At 40.1% G+C, this 13,423-nt stretch overlaps 1 protein-coding gene across 7 annotated transcripts in view; it reads left to right on the forward strand.

The window, feature by feature from the left end:
* Positions 1 to 13,423, forward strand: part of Mef2c (myocyte enhancer factor 2C) — a 162,908-nt gene that overhangs the window by 6,335 nt on the left and 143,150 nt on the right. For all 7 annotated transcript variants that reach the window (XM_017591163.3, XM_063282317.1, XM_039103394.2 and 4 more), the window contains exon 2: positions 9,555 to 9,646. The gene's annotated coding sequence lies outside the window, so the exon portion shown is untranslated. The remainder of the gene's footprint in view (positions 1 to 9,554; positions 9,647 to 13,423) is intronic.

Raw genomic sequence — 13,423 nt, forward strand, 5'->3', positions numbered from 1 at the left:
CTTCCAATGCAATCCAGGCTGGCCTCAAACACCAGGCAATACTCATGCCTCAGCCTTCCAACTGCTTGGATTATAGACAAAGGCCATCATACCTGATTTCTGCGGAGCCTTTTAAAATGAAGATGCCTAAGCCATGCATAGTAGTTCCCGGTTGCACTCAGAACACTGACGGCTGAGGCAGAGCTCTACAAGTATGAGAACAATCTGTGCATAGCAAGTTACAAGCCAGCCATGACTACACAACGAGACTCTCTCAAATTTGTTTTTAGTTTTGTTCTTTTGGTTTGTTTATTTGTTGTTGTTTGAGAAATTAAATAAATTTTGAAGTACATCTTTCTGACATGGTGGGTATATGGACAAGGAGCGATTCAGACAGTCAGGTTTTAACCCTTGCTGATTCTGAGGACGGTCACCCGTGCTCACCATTATCCTCTCAAACCTTCTCAGTTCAGGATCAGTTCTCAGGGTCCAAAGAGTTACAAAATCCATGTACTGTGAGCCCATCTCCTGAGAGGCCATCAGCAACATATGGCTACAGCTAGAAATGTTCCTTTTGCTTTTAGCCATTGTCCAGTATATTGAATACTGTAGTGCTTTTGTAATTCATTCATCTTTTTATTTTAATTGGCAAATGATAAATATCCCCCCACCAAAATGGGCAAAGTCTTGATGTTATTCAAGTCTTATACTTGTTTTAGACACTAAATAATATAGTTTTAAGTATGACAAAATGGCTTCAACTAACTCTTCGGGAAAGGTATTTTAGGAAAATATGACAGACAGTGATTACTCTAAGAATGGATGCGTGCTTTCAGTAACCAATAGAATGCTCAATCACTGCCTCTCTGGAGAAGCCGTAGGCTTAACTCTCCTCTGGATGAGCTGTCTTATGGCCATAAGCTACACAGACTAGACCCTTACAGAGAGGTGAGGCTGAGTTAGGAACATGTGGATGGTAAATATAAATCCTTCACAGATAATAAATGAAACAAACACCATTTTGTGCATCATGAATCATCACTATAGCTATGAGTAAGAAAAATATTATATAAATTATATGACCATATTTTCAGGTTAAGATCCTTGTTGGGGCAATTTATTTTGTGGTAGTTTTAAAACACTGGAAAAATATGAATAGAAGTATCCCACAGTTCTAAAATAAAAATAATTTTACACAGAAGTGACAATTAGTCATTAATACGAAAGGACCTTTGCTGTATTGACAACTGAGAAGAAATTTATAACTGAAAATGAAGGATGAAGTAAAAAGAATAGAAGGGACAAAGTGGAGAAGGAAAGGAAAGAGAAGAGACAAGAGAAAAGACAGAAATTGTAGGTGACTATTGCTAAAGAGGTCAAGGGAAACAAAAAACATTGGTGCAAAAAGTTTCTCACGTCGTGCTCAGAATCTCAGACACAAGACAAGCTGTCTTCTTTCCAAATCTCTTCAGAAAGATGACTAATACTACAAACCCACTTGTCTGGTAAAGATTGCTTCCGTCACTTCTTATATGGCCACACGAAGTTGGGGGATGTTTTGTTAATTTTTATTTTATTTCTATTTTATTTTAACAAAAAGACTTCCATTTGTGATCTTTATAGAGGAGATAGGGATTGGGATAAAGTGTAGCAAACACTGCCCTCTGATCCTACAACACACCCACATAGTGTGCCCTCCTTTCAAGAAAAGTGCTTATTACAGACAGTTCTTCAACTCCCTTCAAGACACTACTGAGTAATTTATAATTTTACACCTAATGACTTTTAATATAAGGGAGTATATATTCACTAAATGATAGCACGGAAGCTATAACACAAAGGACATGCATATTTTTATTTAGTTGATACGTCACTTGTGTGCAAAGAGAAAAAAACGGTAAAAAAGCAAAAGAAATGGGAATTTATCAGGAGGGCATGCACGTGGATTTTCAAGGAGCTGGCAGAGAGCTCAGCTTCCAACCCAATCTTTTCAGAAGCAATAATTTTTTTTCCCTCAAGTCAGAGCCAGCCTTCCTGTGCATTTGCACTTACTTCCGTGTGTACTGTTATGTGGCAGGCAATGGAATGGACTTGAGGCGGTAAAAGCCCTTTAGAAACACAGCAGGAAATTTATGGACTGCTCGAGACCCTTTGCATTATAAACTTTTTTTCCTCTTAAAAGTTTAAAAATATTCACTTAAAGAGGCAATACTTTGATAGTACGGTATGGATAAGGCAGTGGAAGCAGCAGATTCTGATAAAATATTATCCACGGGAATTCTGCTGTTTACCCGGCTGCTGGGGGATGAAAGGACCTTGTAAGTCACATCAGTAGAAGGCGAGAGGAAGTAGAGGCACTCACAACGGAGCTGTTATTGATTTTAAAATTGCTGCTGGGTGAGTTGAGCATGCCAAGGTGAAAGAAGGGCGAGTTGAACGTGGGTGAAGGGAAGGGTATAAGTGGACAAGCCTTGGTGACGTCACACGGCTGCCGAACAAATCCCGCTGACGTCACATGGCTACTGGGACACAGGTGAGGTCTCTGATTCCATAGGAGTCAGAAAACTTTGATTTGTGGAAAGTGATTCATTCTATGCACTTATGTTCAGACTCCTTAAATTTCTGAGACAATCTAAATATACAATCAGATCCTTACTCTAGGCAAGCATATCCTCACATTCATGTATCTGGTAAAATCTGGTATGAATACAAAAGAAAATTTTCTCTGAAAATTATATTCTCCAGAACACTGACAAGGCTAATATAAATTACCACCCATAAATGTGAATTATCATAGTATAATATATTAATTTAATCAATTAATCAATTTACTAGTATTAAATTAGTATACTGATTTAATCAATATACTAGCACAAATATATTTTATTTTAAATATCAAATACTTGATCATAAAATGACATGGTTGAAGTACAAAACCTGAGAGAAAAGAATACATGATTTTAAATATCATTTAGTACCTGGTAATGATATATTTCTCAGGGGCATGAGAGATAGTTGAAAGTGAAATAAAAAAGTAGAATACTATACTGGACATTTTCTATAGGCTGGGCAAAAGTAAAATTTCACATCCTTCATCCAGCAAACTGTTGAGGGTAGGCCTATCTTCTCCGAGAACCTGGGTTCTAATATCGTGTTGGGTTAACCTTTGACTCTCTGCCATAATATATCCCTACGGATTAGGAGCACTGACTTCCAGACTTCGCCAATGCTCTACATCAAAACTTGGTCTTCAAAGGCTTTACCTTCCTTCCAGAAAGAAGCTCAAAATTGTGCTTTTCTATCTTTGCTTCCACGTCTGCTTATTGTCCAAATATCAAACACTTGAGGCTTTATAATCAGATCTTAGTTTTCACATTGTTTACTGCATGTGCTTTGGATTTACTTTTAACAAAAGCAAAAACAATCAGCAGTAACAATACTGATTACTCAGCATGGAGATGCTTCTTAAGAATGCGCGGCAAAATTGTCAGGCTTCTTCTAAGACAGTCAAGCAAAAACATCTGCGAGTGGCTAGTGCCGGGGAGTAGCCACTAGGAAGGAGCTACCCTGCAAGTAGGATGTATTTTTCTGATGTTTATTCCAGTTGTGTGATTATATCAATTCCTGTTGAATTTGATTGTAAAAAAGTATCATAACGAAGAACAGAGCTTTGGAAATGAATAAATCTGGTTTCCTGTCCTTTGACATTTATGGGCTATCTGAGCAGAGTAAGTCTTCACTCTACACTTTCATTCTTAAAATATATCGAATAGAGATTTTATTATTAAATAAAAACCCTCTAAGAGGCTGTAGCCTGGATGAAAGTAATAACAGTTATAGAGTAATTGGTATAATCTTAAATGTAGCAAGTGGTCGTGAAATGAGAAGTATTTTGAACATACTTACTTTTATATGCTTACTAAAAATATTAAATTATTTTTGCATATGTATCTCAAGTATTACACTTAGATTATAAATACTATTGACTTGAAAGACTCATATAAATATAGCAAAGGCAGTCAAGTTCATTGGTTTGAGTCTTTGACTCAAAGAAGTCGACAAGCAGACTGCTTTTAGCTACTGATTTACATTTATTTTCTCTGTATTGTTTGCATTTTAGTTTTCATTATACCCCTATTCTAAAAAATGTAGGAAACTTTCATCCAAAACAATGAAAATGTCCTTCTTCCTATGAAGTGAGAATATTAGCATACATACTTACTTCAAGCCCACGTAGAATTATCACATATTGGACGCATTATTTTGTCCATTTCATTCCATCTTAACAAATAATTTAAGTTGCTTCAATTACTCTGCTTAACCTAAATTTTTAAGTTATAAATAAGATATTTTAAAATAATAAATTCTCATTTATAAATACAACAGCAATCATTGAAAATTACATCGACAGAAGGAACACTGTTAATTTTATCATTCTATCCTCTTCTTTCTAGACTCCTTTTGTCTTAATAAATAATGTTACCATCAACACTACATAAAAAGTCTTTAATGTCATTATTCTGTTTTTTTTTCTGTAATGTATACTTATACCAATTGACAAATGAGTATCCCATTCCAGACATTAGTAACAGTCCAGAGTGACCATGTTTTTCATATTGTATAGCACAATGCAGAAGTGATATCTACCACACAGGCATCAGAACAGAGCTCTGCCCCTAGATCCCTCTTGAACGGAATGCTCCATTAGGCATTCCACAAGTCCCCCCTTCCCAGGAGGCCTGGGCCCAGTCTAGTTGCCATAGATGGCCATCAGACATCTGCAATGACATCAGGAGACTATCTGAGCAGCCACTGCCCTAAGGAATCTGCTAACAGGAGACTGGGCATATCAATGTCTTCTTGGCCGACAACTGCATTCCAAAGGTCAACTGGGGTGAAAAGAGGATGGACTTGGAGTGTCTGGTGCCTTTTCAGCAACCAGGCAGCTAACAAGCAGAAGGCAGCCACCCTGAGAGCTAAAAGTAGCCTGGAAACGACACACCTGTGAAAAAGTCAACTGACCCAGTAAAACACAGAATTTTAAGAGATTTCCACTTCTTCAAAGGTAAAATTCTGGACCTGTTCTCATCCTGAATCAATCTTCAAGTCTGGTGACCCATTTCTTTTTCTATGACAGTCACTGTGGGAATGAGTAAGGACTTGTTCTCACAGACTCACTGCAGTTTGTCTTCTCAGCCCTGTCCCTTGTCGAGCAGCTCATTCCTTCCTTGTAGCAAAGCATGGATGACATCACAGTAGAGCCCACGTCACACCTGAGGAAACCGAGTCTCCAAGAATTTCAGGATGCCAGCCATCGGTTACCCCGTGTCCTCTCAGTTGTCCTTTGGCTATATTCTCTTCAGAGTCCCATTGGCCTTTTCCTCTGTCAGCCGTGGAAAAGCTGAGGCCCTGGTCTGCAGAGAACTGAGGCACGTTCATGTAGCATTTTAGATTTCAGGAAGTAGGACAAGAATCCTCTCAAACATGAGCAAATGGTAAACTGACTGGAGAAACACATAATCACTCAAGTGTGGATCAGTCCAATGTTCAAAAGAATTATCATGTTATTATTATTTTTATCTATGAATATGCTGATGTGAACGGAGATCGTTTTTATTAAGGATTAACTACCATAAATGTACCATAAATGGGCAGAATTAATATCCACATTACCATCGACTAACAATGAAAATCGTAAAGAACAAGTGCAGCAAATGTGAATCCCCTAGCAATCTACTGACGTCCCAAAGTTAATGCTCAATCTAAAATCTGAGAGCACTGGCTGTTTATTACTCGTCTTACATAGTATCAGTTGTAATTTCATTCTGTTTACATTATTAACATTTCTGAGCAAATCCCTCCCTCGTGAAGTCAGTGAATTAGATATTTTATCAAATATGAGGCTAGCAAGTCTCACCTCAGATTAACACCTTTTTCTTTTACTTTACTATTGCTTCTTATTGCTTTTAAAAGCACGATGCTAGGTCTTTATAAGTTTTAAGTACAAGTAAACATAGTATTATATCTCAGCTGTTCTCTTTGCAAGAGCATTGCATGGCTGCCTGATACTATCAATCATGCAGGTTAAGTTGGGAGACAGTAGTATTTCTCATGCATCTCGTTCTTTATTAAATGGAATTTTCTCTGGGGTTAATGCTCAGAGGCATTCTCTCTGGTAGAAAGAAAAATATAATTCTATTTAAAATCTGTCAAGATACCTTCTTGTGCAGTCAGTTTGCCTAGCCAAGCCAGCCAAGATACCCTGGTCAATAGAAGAGATACTGGACCCACCAGAGGATTTAAGCTTCTTTCCAAATTTACAGAGGTTCATCACTTAGGCCTTCTGCATTTGACCTGCCTTCCTTATTTAAAAGCAACAGAAAAGGGCATGCACTGGGTGTTTCTCAGTATCTTTCTCAGAGTGCAAGACACTAAAATTCAGACTTTGAAAACTTTTTACGCTGCTGCCAATGGGTTGCAGTGTAGTGCCATAGAAATGCGGGCTATCTTAGTAATCTGGCTGCAGCAACATAACATAAGCAAATATTTGCGCTTAAAACTTTACTCACGTACTCTCCAGTATGATTCTATGTAATAAAAGGTATGTTTAATGTCTCCCTACCTCAAAGGTCCCACTAGCCACACAGGCCTACTTAGCAGTTAAAATATGGACAATGTGATCGAAGGAATGCATTTTCTTTTTAGTTTTAATTAACTTGAAACTCCACGTGCTAGTCCAGCCTCTATCCTGTTTGTAGGGCACACACACTTTTGAGTGTGAGGTGTAGAGCCCTGTGCTCTAAAACCATTGATGTAGCCTCTCTACCACACTTGCTGTCTTTGGTACAGCACCGTAGACAAGCAAAGAACATCACACGATTCCGCATATTTTCAGACTATCCCAACAGTTTCCAAGTGGTAACAAAAGAAAGTTGTGCAAGAGGAAAGGAAGTTTTCTTATTTGGGTTTGGTGTGAAATTTCCTTAGCACCCCAGTTCTCTTTCTACTTTGTGACCTTTACCTTACCAAGGCCTGCATATATTCAAAGAGTTAACTCATCTGCCAGAGTTAGTGGTTGGCTTTTAGTTTTTAAAAATACTTCTGAAGAACCCAGGTGCTTAATTAGGGTTTAAAGCTAATTTGGGGCCATGATCCTTTCCTATTAGTCTATTACATTTGTTACAAATGCTGATGCTATAGGACAGGGAGGCTGGACCTGCCGGAAGCTCTTTTTTTCTTCCTGATTTCAAAGTGCTTGGAACGCACCAGGTAGCCAGAAATGCAGACCTCTGGCCAGCACTTTGTGTGCAGTGGGTAGATGGTGGGTTCCTTTTCCGGACCCCCGGTGTTTATGGAGATTGTTCAGAGCTCATCTCCAGTTCCTGGGATGAAATGTTCTTGGGGACCTAAAATCCCGACCTGCCTAGAAACTCCACCGGCGCCGCCACCGCGCGTTTCCAAAGCACACCCACTGCCTTTGGCGCCCTCCTCCATTCCCTGGAGCCCATCTCGCTTTATCATCTTTATCAGCACAGCCCCGGTCTCTTTCCCCTCAAGCCAAGACATCTCCTCCTCCTCGCCAGCCGAAAGCCGGCACACCCTTTCCTGTCCCGCGGCAGACAGCATGCCCAACCCTCTGCGCACCCAGGCCCCGTAGGTCTGTCGCAGGGCCTGGTCTCCTCCGCCCATCCCGAGGTTCATTCACGTGGCACATGCAACGTCCCCCCCCCCCAACACACACACACACACACACACACACACACACACACACACACACACACACACACACACACACACACACACACAGACTGGGAGCTCTAGAAACTAGCCGGGGAAAGAGTCCCCACCCCCTCAGCTCGGTTGCCCGGAGAAAAGTGGGTGGGAGGAAGTAGCGACCCGCGCAGAAGAGCAGATAGGAGGGGAGAGCCTTGTCGGAGGGGAGGACCAGCAGTAATTGGGTGGCGTTGCGGCCGTTGCGCCTCTCCAGTCCGCCCAGCCAGCGGGTCAGCTTTCAACACAAATCAGCCAGAGGGATTGCTTCTGCCTGCAATCAATAACTCAGCCGAGTGAGCTGCTGAAACCAGAGGCGTCCCTTGTCTGCTCTTTAAGGGGCCCTGCGGACTGAATCCCAGCCCCTCTGCTTCCCAAACAAAGAAGTGGGTACCAAAATGCCAGAAGAAAAAAATTTAACCCCAAACTTCCACCGCAGCCCCTCGTTGAGATCTTTTAAAATGAAGAGAGCACAGACCCAGTAAGGTCTCTAGAAGAAAGGGTTAAAAGGGGGAAATCGACGCCTTAAATTGCAGGTCTCCTGTGATATTTCAAGAAATGGAGTAGAACCAGTGTTTCAATAAGCATTTAACAATGGGGAGAGGAGATGTAAAGTCCCATTAAATTTAGCTGTCCCCATAGATGCTTTCGAGTCAGCCACATACTAATAAGTAAATTACCAATCAAGTTTTATTTGGACTTACTGATAGAAGGAAAGAAGAACAAATGTATCATACTTTGAAGAGAAGAATTTGGGGGGGAGGGGTTAAAACATAATTTCAGACTTTATTTCATGAAGAGGAAGGGTAAGAGATCCTGGAAGATGTATCATGATTCCAGCTTGTTAACATACATTAAAGCCAAACAAGAACTGAGGGAAAGGGGATAGCTCAGAAAACTTGGGTCTGACTAGCAGACCAAGTTGAGATTTGGGCCTAGTGGGCCTGAGCTTGAAGGATATAACTTCAATTACCCTACCCCTAAAACAATGCTGCCCAGATCCTTCATTTCTCTGACACTGACACAGTATAATTACAAATTTACCATATGTACCCAGACGAACAGGTTTTCTAAATGACTCCTCACTAAGAAAAGTCCTGCTAAGACAAATGGGGAAACTGATATTGGCCCTTGTTCTGCTGGGCCATGGCTGTGCCTTGGAGGGTGGGTGGGGGATTGGTTCCATTTTAAAGCCAAGGAAAGATTCATTTGTGTACTAAAGTCACAGAAACCTAGCCTGAGACAGAGATTAGAACTCAGGCGTGCTTGTGTGCTCCACACAGCTAAAGACTGCTTGGAAAGATAAGGTATAGTTCCTAATAGAATTCATAAACACTAGTGAGGCCACATCATTAATCCCAAAGTATTTTAAGTGGGCCTTTAAACAATGTATAAAATGAGTCTTTTACGGAAAATGTTTAGGCATTATTACAAATTATTATTTGGATACTATTACAAATATCTCCCTGTTTGACAAATTTCACTAGCATGAGAAATGATGAATTTTTTACTTTTCTCCTTGTAATTCTAATTCAGATATAAAAAACAAATCCGTTGTACAGTACAGATGCTTTAGCAATTCAGTGTGCATGCTGTATGATCAGCTTGGGACAAGCTGTACTGAGTGAGTCTGTGAGATGTGGAACTGTGCACTATTTAAAGGCAGAGTCACTGTTACAATTGACCACTATTTGGGTTTTAAAATGATAAGTGTGGTTACCTTAGAAGTTTTGAACCACATCTACTTTAATGTCAGCTTTAAAGAAAATAACTACTTTTTTTTATATACTTACACATTTTTTAAGGTGCCAAAAAAGCCTTGGAAACTGTGAAGTAACCTCTGGAGAGATGAAGTGAATCATGGAAGGCCAATGGCTGCAGCAGTAAAGTGTAGAAGGTGAGTGTCACATCTATCATCTACCACAAACTTACCATGAAAGGAGAGCCACCGGTCTCTTTGTCTCGAAGTATTCCAAATGTTGACATCTGTGACAGTGACACCGTTAAATGGTCATTCACTTCCTCATAATCTGAGGAGCGCTGTGGTATGTTGCTTAAAGCTCCTAGCACCTTTCGCGGCCCACCTTTGCAAGTGTCTACTGTAATTAAGCTGTTTCCTGGGTGTCCCTGTGCATCTTCACAGGACTACAAAGAGGTTAAAACATCTTTTATGTTGTGGAATTTGAATCTTACCATGTTTCTCAGGTTTTTTTTTCCTCTAAATTTTCATGTTCAATTATATTTATGTTGAAAGTATTCTGGCTGAAGAACAAATACTATACACTTGAATAATCTTGAGGGGTAGATTAATCTATATCCTTTCTTCATCTCAGGGCAGGTTGCTGTGGCAACCGCCCCAGCTCACTTTAAAATAATTTTTTAAAGCTCACTTCAAGAGCTACACCCAGCGTGGGCCAGGCTTAAAAGCAGGCAGACCAGTGCATAGGGCTTTCGTAGACTGCTGCTTTAATGTAGGGAGGCAGAGGAAAGGAAGCTGAAGTAAGATGGCTCAAAACAGAAATCGGAATGTTAGCTTTGAGCTGAGACAATCAGTCACCTCAGTCTCTATAACGTAGGTGTTTAAATGCATTGTGAAATAAATCCTTGGCGTGGATAGCTGGTGTTGATCTATATTTAACATTAGGCCCTTATAATAATTAATGAAGGGAATATTTGTGATGAGAGAGAGAGGGGAGAGAGAGAGAGAGAGAGAGAGAGAGAGAGAGAGAGAGAGAGAGAGAGATGGTTTAGTGGCAGATCAATTCTAGTCATCACTCCATCCTCTTTTCTTAAAAGTAAGTTTCTTTTTATTAAATCCTTAGCTTCCCTCCCCACTGATATACAGGGTATAATAATTAGGTTCATTTTCAAGCATAGAACTAAATTGGGTAAATGCAAACTAGCAAACTGAGGCCTAGAAAGTATTCATCTAATTTGTAAGGCACACTTGGCGTTTTCAATGTTGGCCACCAAACCATAAGCTAAGGAAGTTAGTGCTCTGCTCCAGAGTCACATCCACAACCACAAATCCTAAGCTGGAGGGAGAGTTCTATGTGGCTCCATACCTAGAGCAAACTGCTTCCTACACAGGAAAATACTCTGCTGCTCACCAAGTAATGTTAGCTACAAGAATTACCAGTTTGGGTAAAGTGACAAAAACAAATAATGCAGGTCTGACATTGTTTAAAGGCAAATACAAAAGGCCCCTGGATTAACAACCTCATGGATTATCATTAATTTTATTTATTTATTTATTTATTTATTTATTTATTTATTTATATTTTCCTTCCATGTCAGCTACGAGGTTTATGTGAGGGCAACTGATGCTAATATTAACTTCGCTCACATATAATTAAGAAACTAAATTACAAAGGGGAAAAAAAACTTATCTTTTCAAAGGCCAGCTGTAACACATTCCAGACCCAAAGTTTCAAATCATCCTTACCTGTACTGAACATACTTTTAAGTGTTTATAGTATTGTTGATAAATATGGATTTGTTACAGTATTTATTATTAAATAATTCTTTGACACCTGAAGGGGTAAAATAAAATTTTCCTTTCGAAGGAAAATAAATAAAAACCAAAGTGTACTATGGTAAGTAGAAATATCCTCCATAATTAACGACAAGAGCATAATTTTATCCTGTATTGGCTATATCTACTCTGTCATGTGACATAGGCCATTACAGTTCATTCCATTAATTTAAAGCGCTATGACAGTAAGCTCCATTGGTCCTTCTTAATGCTTGCTCTGTGGGGATCTTTGTAAACCTCAAAAGTAATCTAAATTTATATCACCAAATCTAGATATACCTTAGCATGCGGCATGTCTAAGCCTCAGAGCTCGTATCTCTGAGGATGCCATTCTGTTTTTATTATAAACCCATGGTAGTCACATTTGCTATGTGAAAGAGAGGCGAACACAGTATAGCATAGATACTAATTTTCAAAAGTAGAACAAAACACTTACTATGTCACAAAGCTTGTGCTTTGTGACAGTTTGTCATGCTTTCCTGTAATGAAGTCGCAGTACTAATTAATAGTCTCCATGTAAGGAGCCAGAGGTTTGAAGATCCTTCCGATGTAGTTTAACTTGCCTGGAAAATCAACTTTCTGCTTTCAAGGGAAGCCTGTGGAGGGTGCTTAAATGTTAAGTCCACTGCTCCTCCAGGAGCTTCCAACTTCAAACAGCACAATGAGATGGAGGCTTTTTGAACCACGGTGCCCTTTTGCATTAGAATAGTTCTCTGCTGCTGTACTGAAGAACTTACCAGAAAAATGCAGCCAGTTATTGGGTTAAACATACACTTTTGAAAGGAGTTTATTTTTGTGTGTGAGGAAGTATCTTTAATTAGCTAGATATTTCATTAGTCTGCTATTGTCTACACTGTATCCTCTATGTTATGGTACTCTGTGAACTTTCTCTTCCTCCAGTCATAATATTAAAAAAAAATTTTTTTTATGTTTTACACGATCTACAGTACTCCTGGCCATGCAATCTTTCAATATTTTGGGGAGACATAGGGGTGATGTGTATAACTAGTTGATATATTTAATCTTTAGCTTTTTGGGTGTGGTCCCAATATCTAGTACCTTTTCCCCTAAGTATCAATTCTTTGTTAACCTATATTTTTACTATGGAAAAGTATTCTAGAGGCTCAAACCTTAACCTAAGTATCCTTATCAGTCTCTGCTCTTGCTTCCTGTGCAGCTGAAACTCTTCAGGATAAGTGAAGTCACCCGCTATCGGTCAGGGGAGCCTAATGCATTTGGGAAGTTGTTTTTGGTTTACTTGCTAATGACCTGGATAAAGTCCAGTAAGGTGTGGAGGAGACCCTGGAGGGAAGGAGGGGGTATTCTCGAGAAAGCTGTCCCCTTGGTAAATTTGTCCAGATTGACTCGAAAGTTAATGGCCCCGGGATAAAGTCGAGATTTCAAAAACTTGTAATTATTTTATTACTAACATTGGAGGTTCCTTTCGGCTCACGTTCTAACCTAGCCCTCCTGGCTCTCAAGGCCAAAAGCTTTGTACATTCTGGGCGGGCAGGAAGCGCACGCTGGGATCGAGGCTTGCAGACATCCTGGATCGTGGCTTTTACGCGTGAGTAACGGAGGCGCGCGCGGACCGGAGCAAGGATGAGGTGGCTACTGCGAATCCAAAGGAGGGGGTGGGGGGAGTCACTAGAGCAGCTCTTAGGGTCGCGCTCCTATTGGTCAGAGGGAAGATCTCGACTTCAGAAGGACTTTCCTGTTAGCTGCCTTGCAGCCTCCCGGGGGAGCGAGCGCGCAGCAGCCCAGCGTCCCCTCCGAGCGTCCTCTTTAGCAACAGGGAGAGAGGCAGGGAGCCGCCGCTCCCCGTGTTGTCTTCCCTTTCATGCAATAAAGAATTGTCATTAGGTTTGCGTATGGCATGTGCCATTACCCCACCGTAAAACTAAAATTAGCAAAATGTCAGGAATGGAAAGATTGATTCACCAAGATGCAATTATCATTTAAAAGTGCTTGATTGAGGTACTGATGTTCAGTGATTTATTCTGCATACCATATACATAATTAAAGTAGTGTAGTGGAGTAATTTATCAATCTAGTTGAGACTGGAGGGGTGAGGAGGGAGCTGCAGTATGTTTGTTTTATTAAAATGCTGCGAGGTTCTAGTCCCGCCCCCCTTTTGCA

This window comes from Rattus norvegicus, chromosome 2 (genome assembly GCF_036323735.1).
Source record: "Rattus norvegicus strain BN/NHsdMcwi chromosome 2, GRCr8, whole genome shotgun sequence".
Taxonomy (NCBI): domain Eukaryota; kingdom Metazoa; phylum Chordata; class Mammalia; order Rodentia; family Muridae; genus Rattus; species Rattus norvegicus.